The 16,843-nt window shown below is 35.2% G+C and overlaps 1 long non-coding RNA gene across 1 annotated transcript; it reads right to left on the bottom strand.

Annotated features, from left to right (window-relative positions):
• Positions 1–5,343: 5,343 nt before the first annotated feature.
• Positions 5,344–14,517, bottom strand: LOC141515162 (uncharacterized). The gene is made up of 3 exons (XR_012476232.1): positions 14,302–14,517; positions 11,931–12,025; positions 5,344–5,540 (listed from the first exon to the last, which is right to left on the bottom strand). It is a non-coding gene; the product is annotated as an uncharacterized LOC141515162 (long non-coding RNA).
• Between the last annotated feature and the right edge of the window lie 2,326 nt (positions 14,518–16,843).

Here is a 16,843-nt window from a genome sequence, read left to right as displayed (position 1 = left end):
TCAATGAAGGTGAGATCATTGGAGTTGCTAATTCTAGCTGTGGTGGCAACCTCAAGAATCAACTGTGAGCATAACAGCATGTGAGACATAATAGTATGTGATGGCTAGAAGGGACTTGAGAGATTATACTCAGTTTATAGAGAGAGAAACTGAGACCCAGAAAAGGGAAGTGACTTGCTCGAGGTCACTCAGCAAGATAATGAGAAAGCAGATACTTAATCCCAGGCTTCCTAAGCAATAGCCTCTCCTCCACGCTGCTTACTTCACTGTATAAATTTAAATATTTAGATTTAAATATTAAGATCTGCATCTGGTGCCTGCTCGTGCTCTGAAACTTAAATTGGGCTTCTAATTTTTTTTCCAGCAGAGTACAAATTCTGGAAGGTCCTGCCAAGCTGGAAAGGTTTTTCTGGTCTGAGATTAAGGACAGATGGGTAATTAGAGGCTCATCACTGAACTGGCTACCAGGACAGTAGCTTTAGATCACTTCTACACTTAAAGACTGTTTTTTAAAAGTAATCTGCAGCCAAGGATGGTGTGCATAACCAATAATTGACAGCTCGTTGAAGTCTTAGAGTATCTGGGGACAGTGTATACTGTGAAAAGAATACTAGCTTTGTCCTCTGATAACAAAGTGCCTGTTATTCGCTAACTCTGTGATGTTGAACATCACTTGGCACCTTGGGACCAGTTTCCTCATTTGTAGAACAAAGGGGTTGGATGACACAATCTCTGAGTTCCTCTTCCAGTTTTAAGTCTATGATCCCATAATTTCATTATAAATTATTTAAAGGAGAGGACAAAAGGAGCTTTCAATTTACATGTGCATATTTTGGAATTTGCTTCTCCTTTTGTCCTAGGGTTTCTCTTTTCTTCACTGATTTTTTATCCCTCATTAGTATGGCTTGCTTCCCATGTAATCACCTTTTCTCTCCCATAACTTCTATTCTTCCCTTCTCAGGCAAAGTGTTCAGGCTTGATTAACCTTCGATTTGCTACTCTCCATATATTCTGCTGAGCTGGTTCTACATGCATAGTATTTCATTTCGCACCTAAGGGCTTGGCAATCCCTCCTTACCTCTGCCTCTCTCTGTTTTGCTCAGCAGTCATTTGCTAATACATCTGCTCCCCATGCTACCTTGTATGTACACTTTATATATGTTTCTATACCATCAATAAAATGCAAGTTCCTTAAGGGCAGGGACTCTTTTACTCTGGTATTTGTATCTCAGCTCTTTGCATAATGACTAGCATAAAAATATACTTAATAAATATTTACTTATTCATCACTGATTAAAAACAACAACAACTTACTAGCCTCTAAATGACCAGAATACATATAAAGTTCAATCATGGAACCATCAGTTTATAAACCTTGCCCTGAGTTTCCCAATTACGATTTCTTATCTTGAACAACCACATCAAACATCTTTCATGTAATAAATCCTGAGGGTAGAGATGAAGAATGGAGGGGATAACAGGATAAGGAAAATATACAGATGAAATAAGATGTTCATTGTGCTTATAAACTAGTAAGGAAGATAAAATGAGGGTGAAAAAACTAGAGACTAGTAAGTTCCTAAGGGAGGTCCACAATGCAAGGAGAGAACAGGAACGAGATTTTTTTCCAATATTAAGAATTTAGGGAAGGCTTCAGGAAAGAAATGCCTCCTTGAACCATAACAACGAATTTTCTCTACTTCAAGTATTTAATCTGCTTTCAGGGGAATAGACTATTAATTTCCAAAGGGATTATAAATTAATTAATCACCAAGTCATAGAATTTCAGATTGAACAAAATCTTAGTGGCAAACTAGTCTAGCTGAACCAAGCACAAAATAAGAATTTCTTTGACAATACATACAAGTAGTCATCAAGACTTTGATTGAAAATTTCCCTACTTTTCAACTTTTCAACATAGTCCATTCCATTTTTGGATAGTTCTAATTTTTACAAAGTTTTTTTCTACATCAAGCCTCAATGTTTCTCTTTGCCATGTCAACCCAATACACATGGTTCTATCTTTTGAGATCAAGTAGAGGGGAAAAAATCACATTTGTCTTCATAAGACAACCCTTCAGATACTTAATTTGAAGACAGCTATCATGTCCAATACCTCGCCCAACCCCCAATCGTCTCTTCTCCAAACTAAACATTCCTATTTCCTTCATTCTATCCTTACTAAACATTCCTATTTCCTTCATTCTATCCTTACAAGACATGTATTCAAGACCTTTCAACATCCTGATTGCCCTTCTCCATTTCCAGTTTGTCAGTATTCTCCTCAAAATGAGGTATCCTGGACACATCAGTTCAGATGAGATCTCACCAGGGCAGAGCAACTTCCCACTGTTTTCCTCATATTCTTGGATGTTTTTTTGACTGCTAAAGCATTGTGTTGGTTCATATTAACCTTGCAGCCCACTGAAAACAGATTTTTTTTCAGACAAACTGCCATCAAACCGACGCATCTCCATTTTGTACTTGTACAGAAATAGCTAAGTGATACAATAGAAAGAACACTGGACCTGAAGATGAGTTCCTATCTGACTGGAGATCCTTACTAGTTAAACACTAAACAAGTCATAGATTCTCTCTGCTTCAATATCCTCATCTCTAAAATGGGATTAATAATAACATCTACTATATAGGTTTGTTATGAGGGCCAAATGAGATATTTTTAAAGCACATAGTATAGAGTCTCATAGTTGGTACTAAATAAATCCTTGTTTCCTTTTTTACTTGAACTTATAAAGTTTTTTGGAACCCAAGTGTAAGACATTATATTTAATTCCTATTCAGTTTCAATGTATTCATTTTATTTTTAACATTTTTAGCAAGGAATTTTTGAATCTGACTTCATCATCCAGTGAATTGGCTATCCCTATAGATTTGTGTCACCTATAAATTTGATACGTTTGCTCTTTATTATACATTATTTCTCTTTACACATCTTGTAGTTGAGTCAAACTGACTTTTTTCTAGTCCATCACACACAACACTATCTCCTGCTTTTGAACTGACTATCCTATGCATTCCACACACTATTTTCTCATTCTCATTTCCTAAAATTTCTTATTTTCTCGAAGGTTTAGCTAAAATACCAGTTTCTACATGAAGCCTTTTCTGATTTCTCCCTCTCAACTGTTCATGTATACCCCAAACTTCCTGAGAATTGAATTTTGCATTCATGTATGAATATATGTTTATAGTCACACACATACAAACATACAAATGTCTATGCATGTATATTTACATGTGCAATATACATACATTTGGTTTATCCCCCTCAATCAGTCTAAGCTTCTTGAAGGCAAAGACTATTTTATTTTTTCTTCATATTTCTAGCTCCCGGTACAGTATCTGGTACATTAGACATATTTAATAAATACTTAGGTCTATACTCTTATCCCACTTATTTTACTGATTAAAAATGTCAAATAACATAGGACCAAGCACAGATTCCTAGGATATTCAGCTGAAGACTCCTCTTGCCAAAATGAATCATTAATTAACTACCCTTCAAGTTAAGCCATTCTACTAGTTCCCAAACCCACTTAACTATCTTTACCACTTCTTTCTACCTTTTTCATAAGAGTAACATAAGAGACCTTATCAAATGCTTTGCTATTTCTCAGACAACCTTATCAAAGAACTAAGGTTAAGGAAAATGCAAAAGGAGATCACAGAGGTAAAATGTAGTTATCTCATCCACATTACAATTTACTCATCACCCATACCCATACCCAAATTTACCCATTCATATATCAAGAGTCAACATAAAAAAATTAAATGGGAATTTTGGGAAAGTTTTGTGAAAGATAAGACACAAAGATCACAAGACAACACAGAAAAAGTTTAAAAACTCAGAAATGTACAAAATACATGTATAGTATTGTATACTATCAACATATTTTATCTTTTAATACCATAATAATTTAGATTTTTTTCTCTGTTACAAAGGGAAAGACCAAAAATTTTACACAAATTTTCCATATCATAGGGGTGATGGATGGAGAAAACTGAAGCTAAGGGGAAGCAGTGGACATGACAACAGTAGCTTTTTTTTTTTTGCTTGTGCTCAAAGGGCAGAATTAGGTGTAATAAATTGGCATGAAAAAGAGAAATATTGAGGACTGATGTCAATAAAATTTTTTAAGTTTTTATTCTAAGTCAGTCTCCTTTAGAACTCTCCAAGCTTTGAGTCCAAAATGGAGTCTCTTTGGGCATTTCTAAATTCAAGCCTTTAGAGGGAAGCTGGAATAGGCCAACCCCACTTCAGATTGCTGAAGGAAATGACACTAAGAACTGAGAGGAGTCAGCAGTCTTCATCATGACCATATCACAAGCAAGCTAATGAAGAAACTTTGAGGAGCTTCCCCTTGGATGGGATGAAAGACAATCTCTCTTGATTGAGCTGAATTATCTCACTCCCAATAGTATATATTCTCCTGTATATAATTTTTCTGATTCTGTTTTGCTATACTTTGGACAAACAGATTTCTATGTGTGTTCATTGTGAATCTGATACTGGGTGAAAAAGGGGTCAAGTCTTGGATATAAAGCTAGACATTTCCCTGGTCCCCAATAATAATGACAAAAAAGACTAAATGTTAGATTAATAATTACCTAGCTGTGTGGCCTTGGGCAAGCCACTTAACCCCATTTGCCTTGCAAAAACCTAAAAAGAAAGAAAGAAAGAGAGATATAACAATGTAGTCACTATATTGAAGAATACCCATTTGCCAACCCTTGCATTGACTTCAGTAGAAGATGACTTTGGAACATTCATATAAGAACAAAGTGGGGGGGGGAGCAATCCATTTATAATAAAAATATGGCTCTCACCATCCTGATTACTGTCTCCATTGCTGTCCTAACAACAGACAATTTAATTTAATTTCCTTTCAGCAATTGTCAAATCCTCTCCTTATTTATTGGCCAGTGCTCATATGCCACTGTTGCAAAGCACACATTTCCATATTGGACAATTTGGTTTTGACAGGGACGATATTTGGATGTATGTTCTTTGTTTATAAAAAGATCCAATCAGCAGGGGAGAAGCAGGGAGGACAAGCCTTGTTTATCCTGTGAAGGTATTTTTACAAACCAGCACATCATCTCCAGTAGTTTAACTCTGACAAGGTGTTAGGAAGGCAATTTTTCTCACACAAAGTAATCATGATGAGCCTACTGCTGGATCCAGAAAAGTAAAGAATAAACAGCAAATTTATGTGGTGTCTTTAGGGGCTTTCATCATAGGAATTATTTACCTGTCAAGGATCATCTATCATACAAATACATATTTAGACAACTTTTAAAATGCATATTAGCTACCTGATAAGCAGCAACAGCTCTGGTGGAATTATTACAAACTGTCGTGTCCATAGATGGAAGTTTCGGTCTTGTAAAAAAATGAAAATGTGTATTGCTTCTCCAGCGAAGCAAAGCAGCTTCTCCCAGCTCTCAAAGTCAATTAGATTCATCCTTGTAAATCAGCTTTTCGTTCCTCTGGAGTCCTTACAAAGTCCAAGATCTAACTATGGCATGAAAACATTATAAAACAAAATCAAGCAATTTTGATTTGATGCAATTGGCAATGTCTCAGTATCAATTAAATTTGATTTGATAGGAAAAAAAGGTTCATTCTCAAGTGCTAACCTGATGTGTGGCTATTCTTGACCATATACAAATATACCCTTTTGTTAGCAACTCCCTCAATTTACTTTTTAGATAGAATCATAAGCCTAGAACTAGATGGGGATTCAGAAACTATCTGGTCCAATTCCTTCATTTTACAGATGAGAAAAATAAAGCTTTCTCCCATTGTTAAGTTCCTCTGCGGGGCCTCCATTCTGAGGTGAGGTCCAGACCAACCAATTTTCACCAAACTCCTGGCTCTGCTTCTGACTTTCAGAACAGATCCCACAAAAGATACTGATCTATTCCCAAACTACCTCCTCTGTGTCTTTTTTCTCCATTAGAATTATTACTATGGCCTCTTAATGGATCTCTGCCCCACTTCAATCTTCTAGTCATTCCCCATTTCAAGCCATCTTCCATACAGTTGCCAAAATGCTTTTCCTTTAAACAGTTCTTACCATGTCAGTATTCTTGTCAATAAACTCCTTTGGCTTCTAATTAACTTTAGAATCTTATATAATCATCTCAGTTTCACTTTCAAAACTCCAGTCTCACTGGACAAATTCTCCCTCACTCTGATTTAGACAAACTCCATCTCCATGTCTCCATGTCTTTGTACTGTCTGTCTCCTATGACTGGAATAGACTCCTCATATCCATCTCCCTGAATCTATCTATTTCTTCAAACCATACTTCTAATACCATCTTCCAAATAAATCCTTTTTTGATTTCCCCTTCCCCAAATGCTGTGCCCTACCTCTCAAATATCTTACATTTAACATCTTTGAAGTTATTTGTATTTATTTCTCTTGATGTTTTTACAAAGGAGAACTTTGAAGGCTGAAGTGGAGAAGGATTCCATGTGAACAACAGTTGAACATGGGTCAGTTGGTCCTGAGAAATAGGCAAGCACCATTCCTAAGGGACAGGTGATGGCTTCTGTTGCCCTCAACCAATTGAAAGGGAGTCAAATTCAAATCCCTGAGTGGTGGAGACAGGTGCCCTGAAGAGTCGAGTGCGGTAATTTGACCAATCCTGAAGAAGTCAGCAAGTGTCCTAGGGAGAATTCTCTTTTCTTTTTGAAGGGCAGGGGCACTCCTAGAATGGGTTTGCCAGAGAGAGAGAAGGGGGCTACACCTTGGAAAGAATTACAATTCCTGGACTGGTGAGTTCAAGCTTTGCAGAGTGTACTAACAGAGCAGAGCAGTAGAGTCTTTGAGTGGAAAGAAACAAGAGTACAGAGCAAAGTAACATAGATCTATGAATGGCAAGATGACATTGTTCTACTGTTTTAAGGTCTGTGAGAAAAGGCCATACTGGCAATTAGTTCATCAAGAAACAGGCTTAGATAGACTGGTATGTCACATTTTTATCACCAAAAACTGAACTCTGGTGCTTGCCTGGTGTTGATGGTGCCTTGCTGATATGGGTGGAATAGAGACAGTCAAAGGCCAAGAGACTCCTGCAGCATCTAGACCATCACCAATAGTCCTGTTTCCTATTAGATCAGACCATGGGGTAGAATGGTTCTAGAAAAGGCAAATGAGAAGGATGTCTTTGCACAAAACTCCCCTCACTTTAATAAACATAATCGTGCAAATAATGTCATCATGTATATGACAGCAAGGTCATTTTAAGATTACAAAGGATAAAAGGATAAACATCATCATCTTTATTCTATGTACATTTACATATTTCTTTGTCTTCTTCCTTTTTATAATTTTTTAATTTTACATTTTTTAAAATTTTACTTATTTTGTTCTAATTAAACAAAAAACTAAACAAACATTTCCATTATATAATAGAATAAGAAAAAATGATTATACATGAAACCGAAAATCCTTTTACAACTTGCCAATCCTTTTAAATATATTGTAAGTTTATCACGTAACTTTTTCCCCCTTTTCTCCATTCCTCTCCCACACCCCAGAGATGGCTACCATTACAGATATATACATATATATATATATATATATATATATATATATATATATATATATATATATGTATATATATATATATTTCTAATTATAAGTTCTTTCTTTGGATGTAAATGGTGTATCTTCTTTCATATGCTTTTTAAAGTTTATATGGGTATTAAAATAGTAAAAATGATTGATTCACTCAAAGTTGTTTTTAAAACATTATTATTACTATAAAACATTCTCTTGATTCTGTTCATTTCTCTCATCATTATTTCTTTTTTTTTAGGTTTTTGCAAGGCAAATGGGGTTAAGTGGTTTGCCCAAGGCCACACAGCTAGGTAATTATTAAGTGTCTGAAACCGGATTTGAACCCAGGTACTCCTGACTCCAAGGCCAGTGCTTTATCCACTATGCCACCTAGCCGCCCCTCTCATCATTATTTCTTGGAAATCTATCCATGTTTCTCTAAAATCATTGCAATCATTTCTTATCATACAGTAGTATTCTATCACAATCATATAACACAATTTGTTCAACCATTCCCCAATTGATGGACATCCCTCCAATTCATAGTTCTTTGCCACCACAAAGGCATCTGCTATAAATATTTTAGAATACATAGGTTCTTTTCCTTTTCCCCTAATCCTAATATCTTACACCATTAGAATGGTAACTGCTTGAAAGTATGGATTGTTTCCCTTATTGTATTAGTATCTTCAGTGCCAAGTACTTCAGGACTAAGCACATGGTTGATACTTAATAAATGCTTATTGATTGATTGCTATTTACTTATCTGAGTGTGTACTCTTTCCTTCCTGTAGAATTCAAAATCTCTGAAGGCAATAATGTTTCCATTTTTGCCTTTGAATCACCCTTTTTCTTCTCCTCTAACTCACCAAGGTTTCTCCAGTGCCACAATATTTCCATATATGAAATAGGATAATGACAAGAAAATACTTTGCAAACCCTGAAGGACCATAGAAATGTGACATTACTGAGAGGGCAAAGGAGGAAAAGCAATGAAAATAGAAGATAAATTCTCTATGGAATTTGTACCTTAAAAGTTTTCTAAGGTTACCAGCTACTTTCCTTTTTTTTAGTTTCCCTTTCTAACCCAATCAGCTTTAAAAGGAAAAAAATAACAAAATAAAAAACTCTTTAAAACTCCCCAAAAGTATCTGGCCACAAATCAAACTTGAATTTTAAAAAACAAAGGAAAATATATTATTTTACAAAATGGGGAAGGAAGAGAGAGTAAATTCTATTTCTAAATGTAAAATTTGTATCCATATCTTTATAAACAGAATAAGCTAGATAAAGAGGACACATTCCTTTAGGGTTTTCTTGTTGCTTTTTTTCCTTAAAGAAAGAGAACTTACGTACCATCCTAGAGCAGTAACTACTTGTTCTAAGTAGCCTGATTGTCTTGTCCAGTCCATTTTTATACACAAGCCTCATTGAAGAGGCTAAGAAGTTTTCTCATTTAGCTGAAAAAGGCTTTCTTTATCTTTAGACACTCTGATCTAGGGTTTTCAAAATGGAGACTATAGATTAGAGACGCCTGAAAAGTTTGCCATAAATCAATAAATCTGACTTCTATGATCATTCTATCACAGTTCAGAGAAATGGTAGATATATAGTAAGAACTTCATAAATGTTTGTTGACTGATTAATTTCAGAAGTTTTTTGTTTTCCCAAGACTTCTGATGTACCCGTCCTCCAATAAATATACAAATGCATACAAGAGTGCCATATTAAGTCCTTGAAGATGAAACAAAACCTGATCCTTTCCTCTCCTTCAGTACTTCATCAAGCCTTACCCAGATTTCTTCCTCTTTCCATCTACATGACCTCTCTCCTACTACATACCCTCTCTACTATTTTTTAATCTGAACTGTTAGAACAGGATCTTAATCATTGTTCCTGTTTCCACTTTTCCTCTTTCCAAACCATCTTACACAAAGCTGACATACTGACATTCCTAAAATACTGATTTGACAATGTCACATTTTCAATGTTTCTATATTGCCTTTACTTAAAATTCTTAGTCTCATGTTTTCGACCTTCCCCAATCTAGCCTCTACCTATTATTCCACTCATCTAATATTGACTTCCCATGCTTACCAACCCGATCAAACTGGCCTGGTAGTTATTACCCCTCCAGAACAGTGTTTATTCCACCTCTTTGCCTTTGTATAGATTGTCCCCCCACTCTGGAACATACTCCTCTCCTCCATTTCCCTCTTTTTAATAGAAGCCAGAACATGCTTTAGGGAACAGTTCAGTTGCTATTTCCTACATAAAACCTTTACTCATCTGCCCAGGTAGCAGCATTTTCTCCCTCTTAAAAAAAATTTTGCATATATCACATATTTATTTACTTGTGTACTAGCCCTAAGGGCTAGTACAGAGCCTTGCACAAAGCAGAACCTAAAAGAATGTTTATTTAAAGTTGAAGTGAATTATACAGTTTCTGGATCCATCATTAAACAGTGCATTAAAGTTTCCCCAAAGTCCTAGAACATATAATTTCATCCATTTCCTGATGGATGTCACAAACCCCTCTAAACCTTAATAGGCAGATCATTGGATTGCTATGTTCAAGAAAATTTAATCTTCTAGTGATCCATCAATTAATCAGTTTATTAATCAATTATCATTCATTATTAATTAATCAATTTGACACCCACTGTTTCCCAAGCATGATTGTAAGTACTAGTGATATAAAGAGAAAAATAAATTAGTGTGCTTTTAAGAAACTTACATTCTAGGTGGGAAATACCATGTATACATGTAATTAATTATAAAATATATGCCAAAAAATACAAGGTAAAGGGTACTAGGTGGTAGAGTGAATAGAGTGACAGGTCTGTAGGCAGAAAGACTCATGCCTTTGAGTTCAAATCTGGCTTTGGACACTCACTAGCTGTGTGATCCTGGGCAAATCATTTAACCTTGTTTCCCTCAGTTTCTTCATCTGTAAAATGAGCTAAAGAAGGAAATGGAAAACTACTTCAATATCTTGCCAAGAAAACTCCAAAAATAGGTCAAGAAGAGTCAGAAATGACTGAAGTAACTAAACAGCAACAGCAGATTAGGAAAAATGCCATATAGTGAACAGCATTTGAGCTATCTTAAATGGGAATCTATGTTGAAATTCTTTGTATTTGACTTGGCTGGCTTTTGGAAGAGAATATTATATCTGTAAATAGTCAGGCTCCGTTCTAAATTTTTCCATCTTCTTGATACTTGCCAGACCTTAAACTTATTATCACTACCTTCTCAGAAGCAAGATCAATTCATGTCACAATGAAGTATCAGAAAAGGTAGAGACTACAAATATAGAATAGACCTTTAATAAAGGCATGATGAATGAATGAATTACTATCTACAGCAGCAGCCTTAATCCTCTTTTCTTCATTCATTTTATTTTTAACCACAAGAAAAGAATAGTTAGTAGAAACTCTTTCATTATAGTAGATATGAGACAAATAATTGTTACTATGTACCACCAGCAGAACCAATGAAAGGGCAGTTCCAGTGGTTTGATCATAGCAATTTTCAATCAATGGGAGTAAAACTGTAGTAATTACCATTTCTTTAGCATTTATACAGAATACAAAACACTTTCCTCACAATATTTTATGAAGTGGCATGGGAGGGGATGAAGGATCTCTAATAATTTGTCTTTTTAATCTTAGCCATAATTGGGACTAATAAAATGTGCAGGAACAACACAACTATATCTAAAACTTCATTTTGTACATGATCGAACATGCTATTGGGTTCCAAATTATAGTAACCTTTTGCAATAATCATCATCTATTCTTAACAATTCCAGTTATTTAAATTCAGATAAGGATGGGGCAGCTAAGTATCACAGTAGATAGAGCATCAAACCTGGAGTCAGGAGGACCTGAGTGCAAGTCCAGCCTCAGACAATTAAAATTATCTAGCTGAGTAACTTTGGGCAAGCCACTTACCTCCATTGCCTTGCAAAAAAGGAAAAAAAAATTCATATAAAAATAAATTCAAATAAGGAAAATTCCCTCTGAAACTAATAATCTTGATATTTTTACTTATAATTATTATGATTTTAATAAAATAAAATTGGTGGAATGGGTCTGTCAAACAATAAGCATTTATTTATTAATGCTTTTGTCAGACACTGACTTAAGTGCAGGAAATAACAAGAAAAGAAAAGTCAAACTGGCCTGAATGCTGTAACCCATTTCTGTCCCTGACTTCAAGGAGCTCACATTCTTAACATAGAATCAACATATAAATAACTACATTCAAGATATATATAGTGCAATGGAAGGTAATTACAGAGGAGAAGGCACTAGATGCTGGGGCAACCTACCTTGTTGTTATTGTTTGTCCTATCATGTAATCTCAGATCAGGAAGGGACTTCTGAGGTCCTTTACTCCAACCTGTACTTGAAACAGGAATACCTGCTTTGAAAAAAGACAAAATCTGAACATCATTCCTCTTAAAGAGATCCAGGAAAAGGGAATTCTCTAATAAGAGAAGCCATTCTGTTTTATGAACAGGTTAGGGCAGAAGCAGAGGTGGGAGAAGTCATCCTATGGTTCATAAGCTTGTTGTTTTAAAAATATTTTTTGATAATTGAAATTCTACAATTTTAAAAACTCTGAGAAATGGGTCAAAATCTAGTCCTCTCCATGTTGTCAGTGACCCAGATGCACAGACCTACTGACTCCATCCCCCAAATCTCTGACTGCACTAGTCAACCCTGCCAGTATCTCATATTCATATCTCAGTTTCCTTGGCTTTCCTCAAGACTGACTCAAAGTTCACTTTTTTACAAGAGAACTTTCCCAGTCTTCCATTTATATTAAATACAACTTCTAGGTGCACATCTATTTATATCTTGTCTCTCCTGATAAAATTATATTCTGTTAGGGTAGGAACCATATTTTCACCTTTCATTGAATTCCCAATGCTTAATTTAAATAAATGATTATTTATGCTGAGTGAGATGAGCAGAACCAGAAAAACATTGTATACTCTAACAGCAACATGGGGTGATGATCAACCTTGATGGACTTTCTCATCCCTTCAGTTTCAACCAGGGACAGTTTTGAACTATCTGCAAGGGAGAGTGCCATCTGAATCAAAGAGAAAGAATTATGGACTTAGAATAAAGACCAAAGAGTATTACCATCAAATTAGAAAAAAAGCATTATATTAATATTATGTAATTTTACTATCTCATACTTTATTTTTCTTCCTTAAAGATATGATTTCTCTGTCATCACATTCAACTGAGATCAACGTATAACATGGAACCACAATGTAAACACTAAGAGAATGCCTTCTTTGGGGTGGGGTGGAATAGAGGGAAGCAAGGATGGGGGAAAATTGTAAAACTCAAATAAAATCTGTCTTTAAAAAATGAATTAATAAATGAATAAATAAACAAATGCTTAGACTTTAATAAATGCTTAGACTGACATTAAGCCAAAATACACCCTTCTGAAATTTCTAAACAAATATATTGAAATTGAATTCCTGCAGCTTCAGCTGTGAGATGCTTCTAGAAATTCAATGTACTAAAATCATGCTCAGTTAAAGTCAGTACTGTGATCCACATGCCCCCTGATATGCCTAATATTTTGCCAGCATCATTTTGAATAGCTAGAATTTATGTAATACTTTGAAGGCTTGTCAAGCACTGTACAAATGTTACTTCATTTGATCATCACAATAAACCTAGGAGGTAGGTGCTATAATTATCCTCATTTTCCAGATGAGTAAACTGAGGCAACAGAGATTAAGTCACACACTTACTAAGTATGCAAGGTCAGATTTGAACCAAGATTTTCCAGACCACTTCTCCATTTAGCTGCATCATTTTTAGTAGGAAATCTGAACATTTAAATGAATGCATAAGTATCTCTAAAAGAGAAATTATTTACCTGATTATTACAGTAAGAAAGCCAACTAAAGTGTTACCTTCTTTAAGAATTTATGCTTCTGGCACATATTAAACCTGAAATCCTGCTAAGGCTGCTGAATAAGGATATACTAGCTTGTTTCCTGATATTTTTTACTGAATCTTAATTAGCATCATGAATGCAGCCTTTGAATGTAAGTAATGGAAACTCCATCCCTCGAGACAAGTAAAATTAAATGAGACAAATCACTGGAAAGCATGTTTTAAAGAACCATCTTATCCTTGTGGGAGCATAAGACTTACATGCAAACAGGACTCTCATATAGGACTTATCAGTGGTATAGGGGAATGAGTACCAGGTTTATCAGAAGACATTCCTTTGAGGCTCAGTTATCTATGTCATGAAACTCAAACACGATAATGCTACTTATATGCGAATTATTATTGCAATAAAATGTTTTTTAAGATGAAAAGGAGACTAGAGACATAGAACTTCCTAATTAGATAATCACAACCACATCACTAAACCCTACTCTTGTTTTTCCCAGCTATAAAATGGATATAATATACCTATATTGCCTACCTCACATGGCTTCTCTGAGAAAAGTACTCTGTAAACTGCAAAGCACCAAGTAAGTGTAAACTATTACCCAATGCTAAACATCACTTTTGACATATTGATTTTTCCCCATGAACAACAGGCACCAAGAAGAATTATGAGCATGGTCATGAAATTAGTCCTATGTCAAGACTCTACATTTGTTCAGTTTGATGTCCAGTGGCATTCCAACTTCATGTGTTGAGGTCATTTACCTTAGACACTATTGCTGTTCCTGTTGTTTTTGTTGTTTGATCTTCATTTTTGAAGAGGACTAGGACATTAATAAAGTGATGTCATGACTGGCAAGTGAATTGGATTTAAGTAAGTCAGAGCTGTGCAAAATCATCAATCTTATTCTGTCCTTTAGAGCTATCTGGGTCCAGTGGAAAAATGTAGAACAGGATGACTGGAGCTGGCCCTCAACATTGCTGTAGCTGATTAGAAAAAGAAAACACAAAAAAATTATATATGCAAAACTCAAGGCATTATTAGTAATGTCTTCATTGTTTCAGTCATCAACGATTAAAAAAATGTACTGCGAGATTACTGACTCATTGTTTGTTCCTAATAACCTTCTAAGACATAAACTTCCCAGTGCCTCTATTATATTAAACTAAATAGTTCTCTTTATAGAAACTTCAAAGTTCTTATTTAACCCCTCAAATGCTAAATACATGCTCTAGTAATTGAGATAGAATATGTAAATAACTTTGCAAATTTTAGTCCTATATAAAAGTTAGCTATTATTGTTGTTAAAATTATTGTTAATTAACAACAATTATTATTTTAATTATTATTAAACAATTATAGGAGAATTACTTGTATTTCCCAAAAGCAGGTATCAATATTCTAATCGAGTTCAAGCAATGGGTTGAAATAGAGATTTTTCTATGTGTGTACAGACATGGGAATTGTTTTTTGCCATTACCTCAGAAAAAATAGTCCATTGATAACTTGGAGAGCAATAGGGTAGTGGAGGACCCAGAGATAATGTCATTTGAGAATCACATGAAGGAACTAGAGAAGAAAAAAACTGATGGGATATGATAGTTGCCCTCTAAGAATTTCAAGGGCAGTCATGTGGAAGAGGGATTAGACAGGTTTTGCTTGGCCCTACAAGGGCAGAACTAGAAGCAATGTCAGGAAATCTTCCTTACAATAAGAGATATCCAAAAATGGAATTATCTCCCAAAGGAAATTGTATTTATATCTTACTCAAGGTCTTCAAATAAGAACTTGAAATGAGCCCACTGAAGGTGAGGTAAAGGGAATTTTCAATGAGGTTTTGTAATTATCTGACTCTTCTGTGGATGACCCTGGATTGTCAAAAGTAATACTTAGGAATTGCAACCTCTGGAATGTGTTTCAAGCTAGGAAGACAAAAATAGTAATAAACTATTCCCAGTGGGGGGAGGGCAGTAAAATGGTACAGTAGTTAGAGTACTGGGTCAAAATATCAGAAAGACTCATCTTCCTGAGTTCAAATCTGGCCTCAGACACTTAGTAGTTGTGTAACTCTGGGTAAGTCACTTTAACCCCAGTTAGCTTTCTCACCCATAAAATAGGTTAGAAAAGTATCTTTGTAAAGAAGAATAAGGCACAACTAAAAATAACTAAATAACAACAATTATTTCCAGAAGACCACCCTCAACAAGTTCAAAGAGGCTTATCTCCAGTGTGTCTACCAAGAATCAAAACCTGCAAGCTGAGGATTTCTGGGTAGGGCCAAGATGGTGGTGTGAAGTTAGGAAGCTCCCAGAACTTTTCCCAAAATAACTTTAAATGAAGCCTCTAAACAGATCCTAAAGTGACAGAATACACAAAAAAAGCAGAATGAAACAACTTTTCCACTCAAGGTATCAAAGGAGCTTTAGGAAAGGTCTGTCTCACAAGCAAAAAGGAAATGCAGTCCAGTATAGATAGGCAGGAGAACTAGAAATAAGTGAGAGGCTCTTAGTCACAATGCAGCTCAGGTCCTGATTCAGCAGGCCAGTGGTGTTACAGGTCAGCAATGAAGGTCCAAACCCCATCTCTAAGGGCAAAATTTGAACCAGGAATGCTAGTACAGCAGACAGGACTAGGTTGAACTACCCTGACTTAGGGAGAAAACTGCAAGTACCTGAGACACCAGAACTGAAAGGCAGGTAGCAGATTAATGGCCCCCAGCACAAAAAATTTAGGACTGTAACCCCAGTGTCCCAGGAACAGAACTCAACTTTGAAAATGAGAAAAATAAAACAAAAAAGTACTAATTATAGAAAACTACCATTCTGATAGGGAAAATAAAAATGTCATCTCAAAAGAAGAAAGCATTGACAAAATACCTATATGTGAAGGCTCAAAGGGAATTATAAATTGATCTCCAATCCAAAGAGATCTTAGCAAGAGCTCAAAAAAAAAAGAATTTTAAAAACCAAAAAAGAGAATAAAAAGAAAAATGAGGAAAAAATGAGTCATGCAAGGGCATTATGAAAAATTGACAAAAGAAAACAATAATTTTAAAAGCAAAATTGGCCAAATGGAAAAAGAAAACTACTCATTTAAAAGTAAAATTGAGTGGAAAAGAAAACACAAAAGCTAACTGAAGAAAGCAAAATCCTAAAAGTTAGAATTGGACAAATGAAAATTAATGATTCTATGAGACATCAAGATTCCATCAAACAAAACCAAAAAAATGAGTAAAATAGGAAAAAATGTAAAGTACCTATTGGGAAAAATGACTGACCTGGAAAATATATCCAGGAGAGATAATTT

The sequence above is a fragment of the Macrotis lagotis genome, chromosome 1, assembly GCF_037893015.1.
Source record: "Macrotis lagotis isolate mMagLag1 chromosome 1, bilby.v1.9.chrom.fasta, whole genome shotgun sequence".
NCBI lineage: Eukaryota > Metazoa > Chordata > Mammalia > Peramelemorphia > Peramelidae > Macrotis > Macrotis lagotis.
The sequence above is the reverse complement of the archived record's forward strand: the minus strand, read 5'-3'. Positions and strand labels throughout refer to the sequence as shown.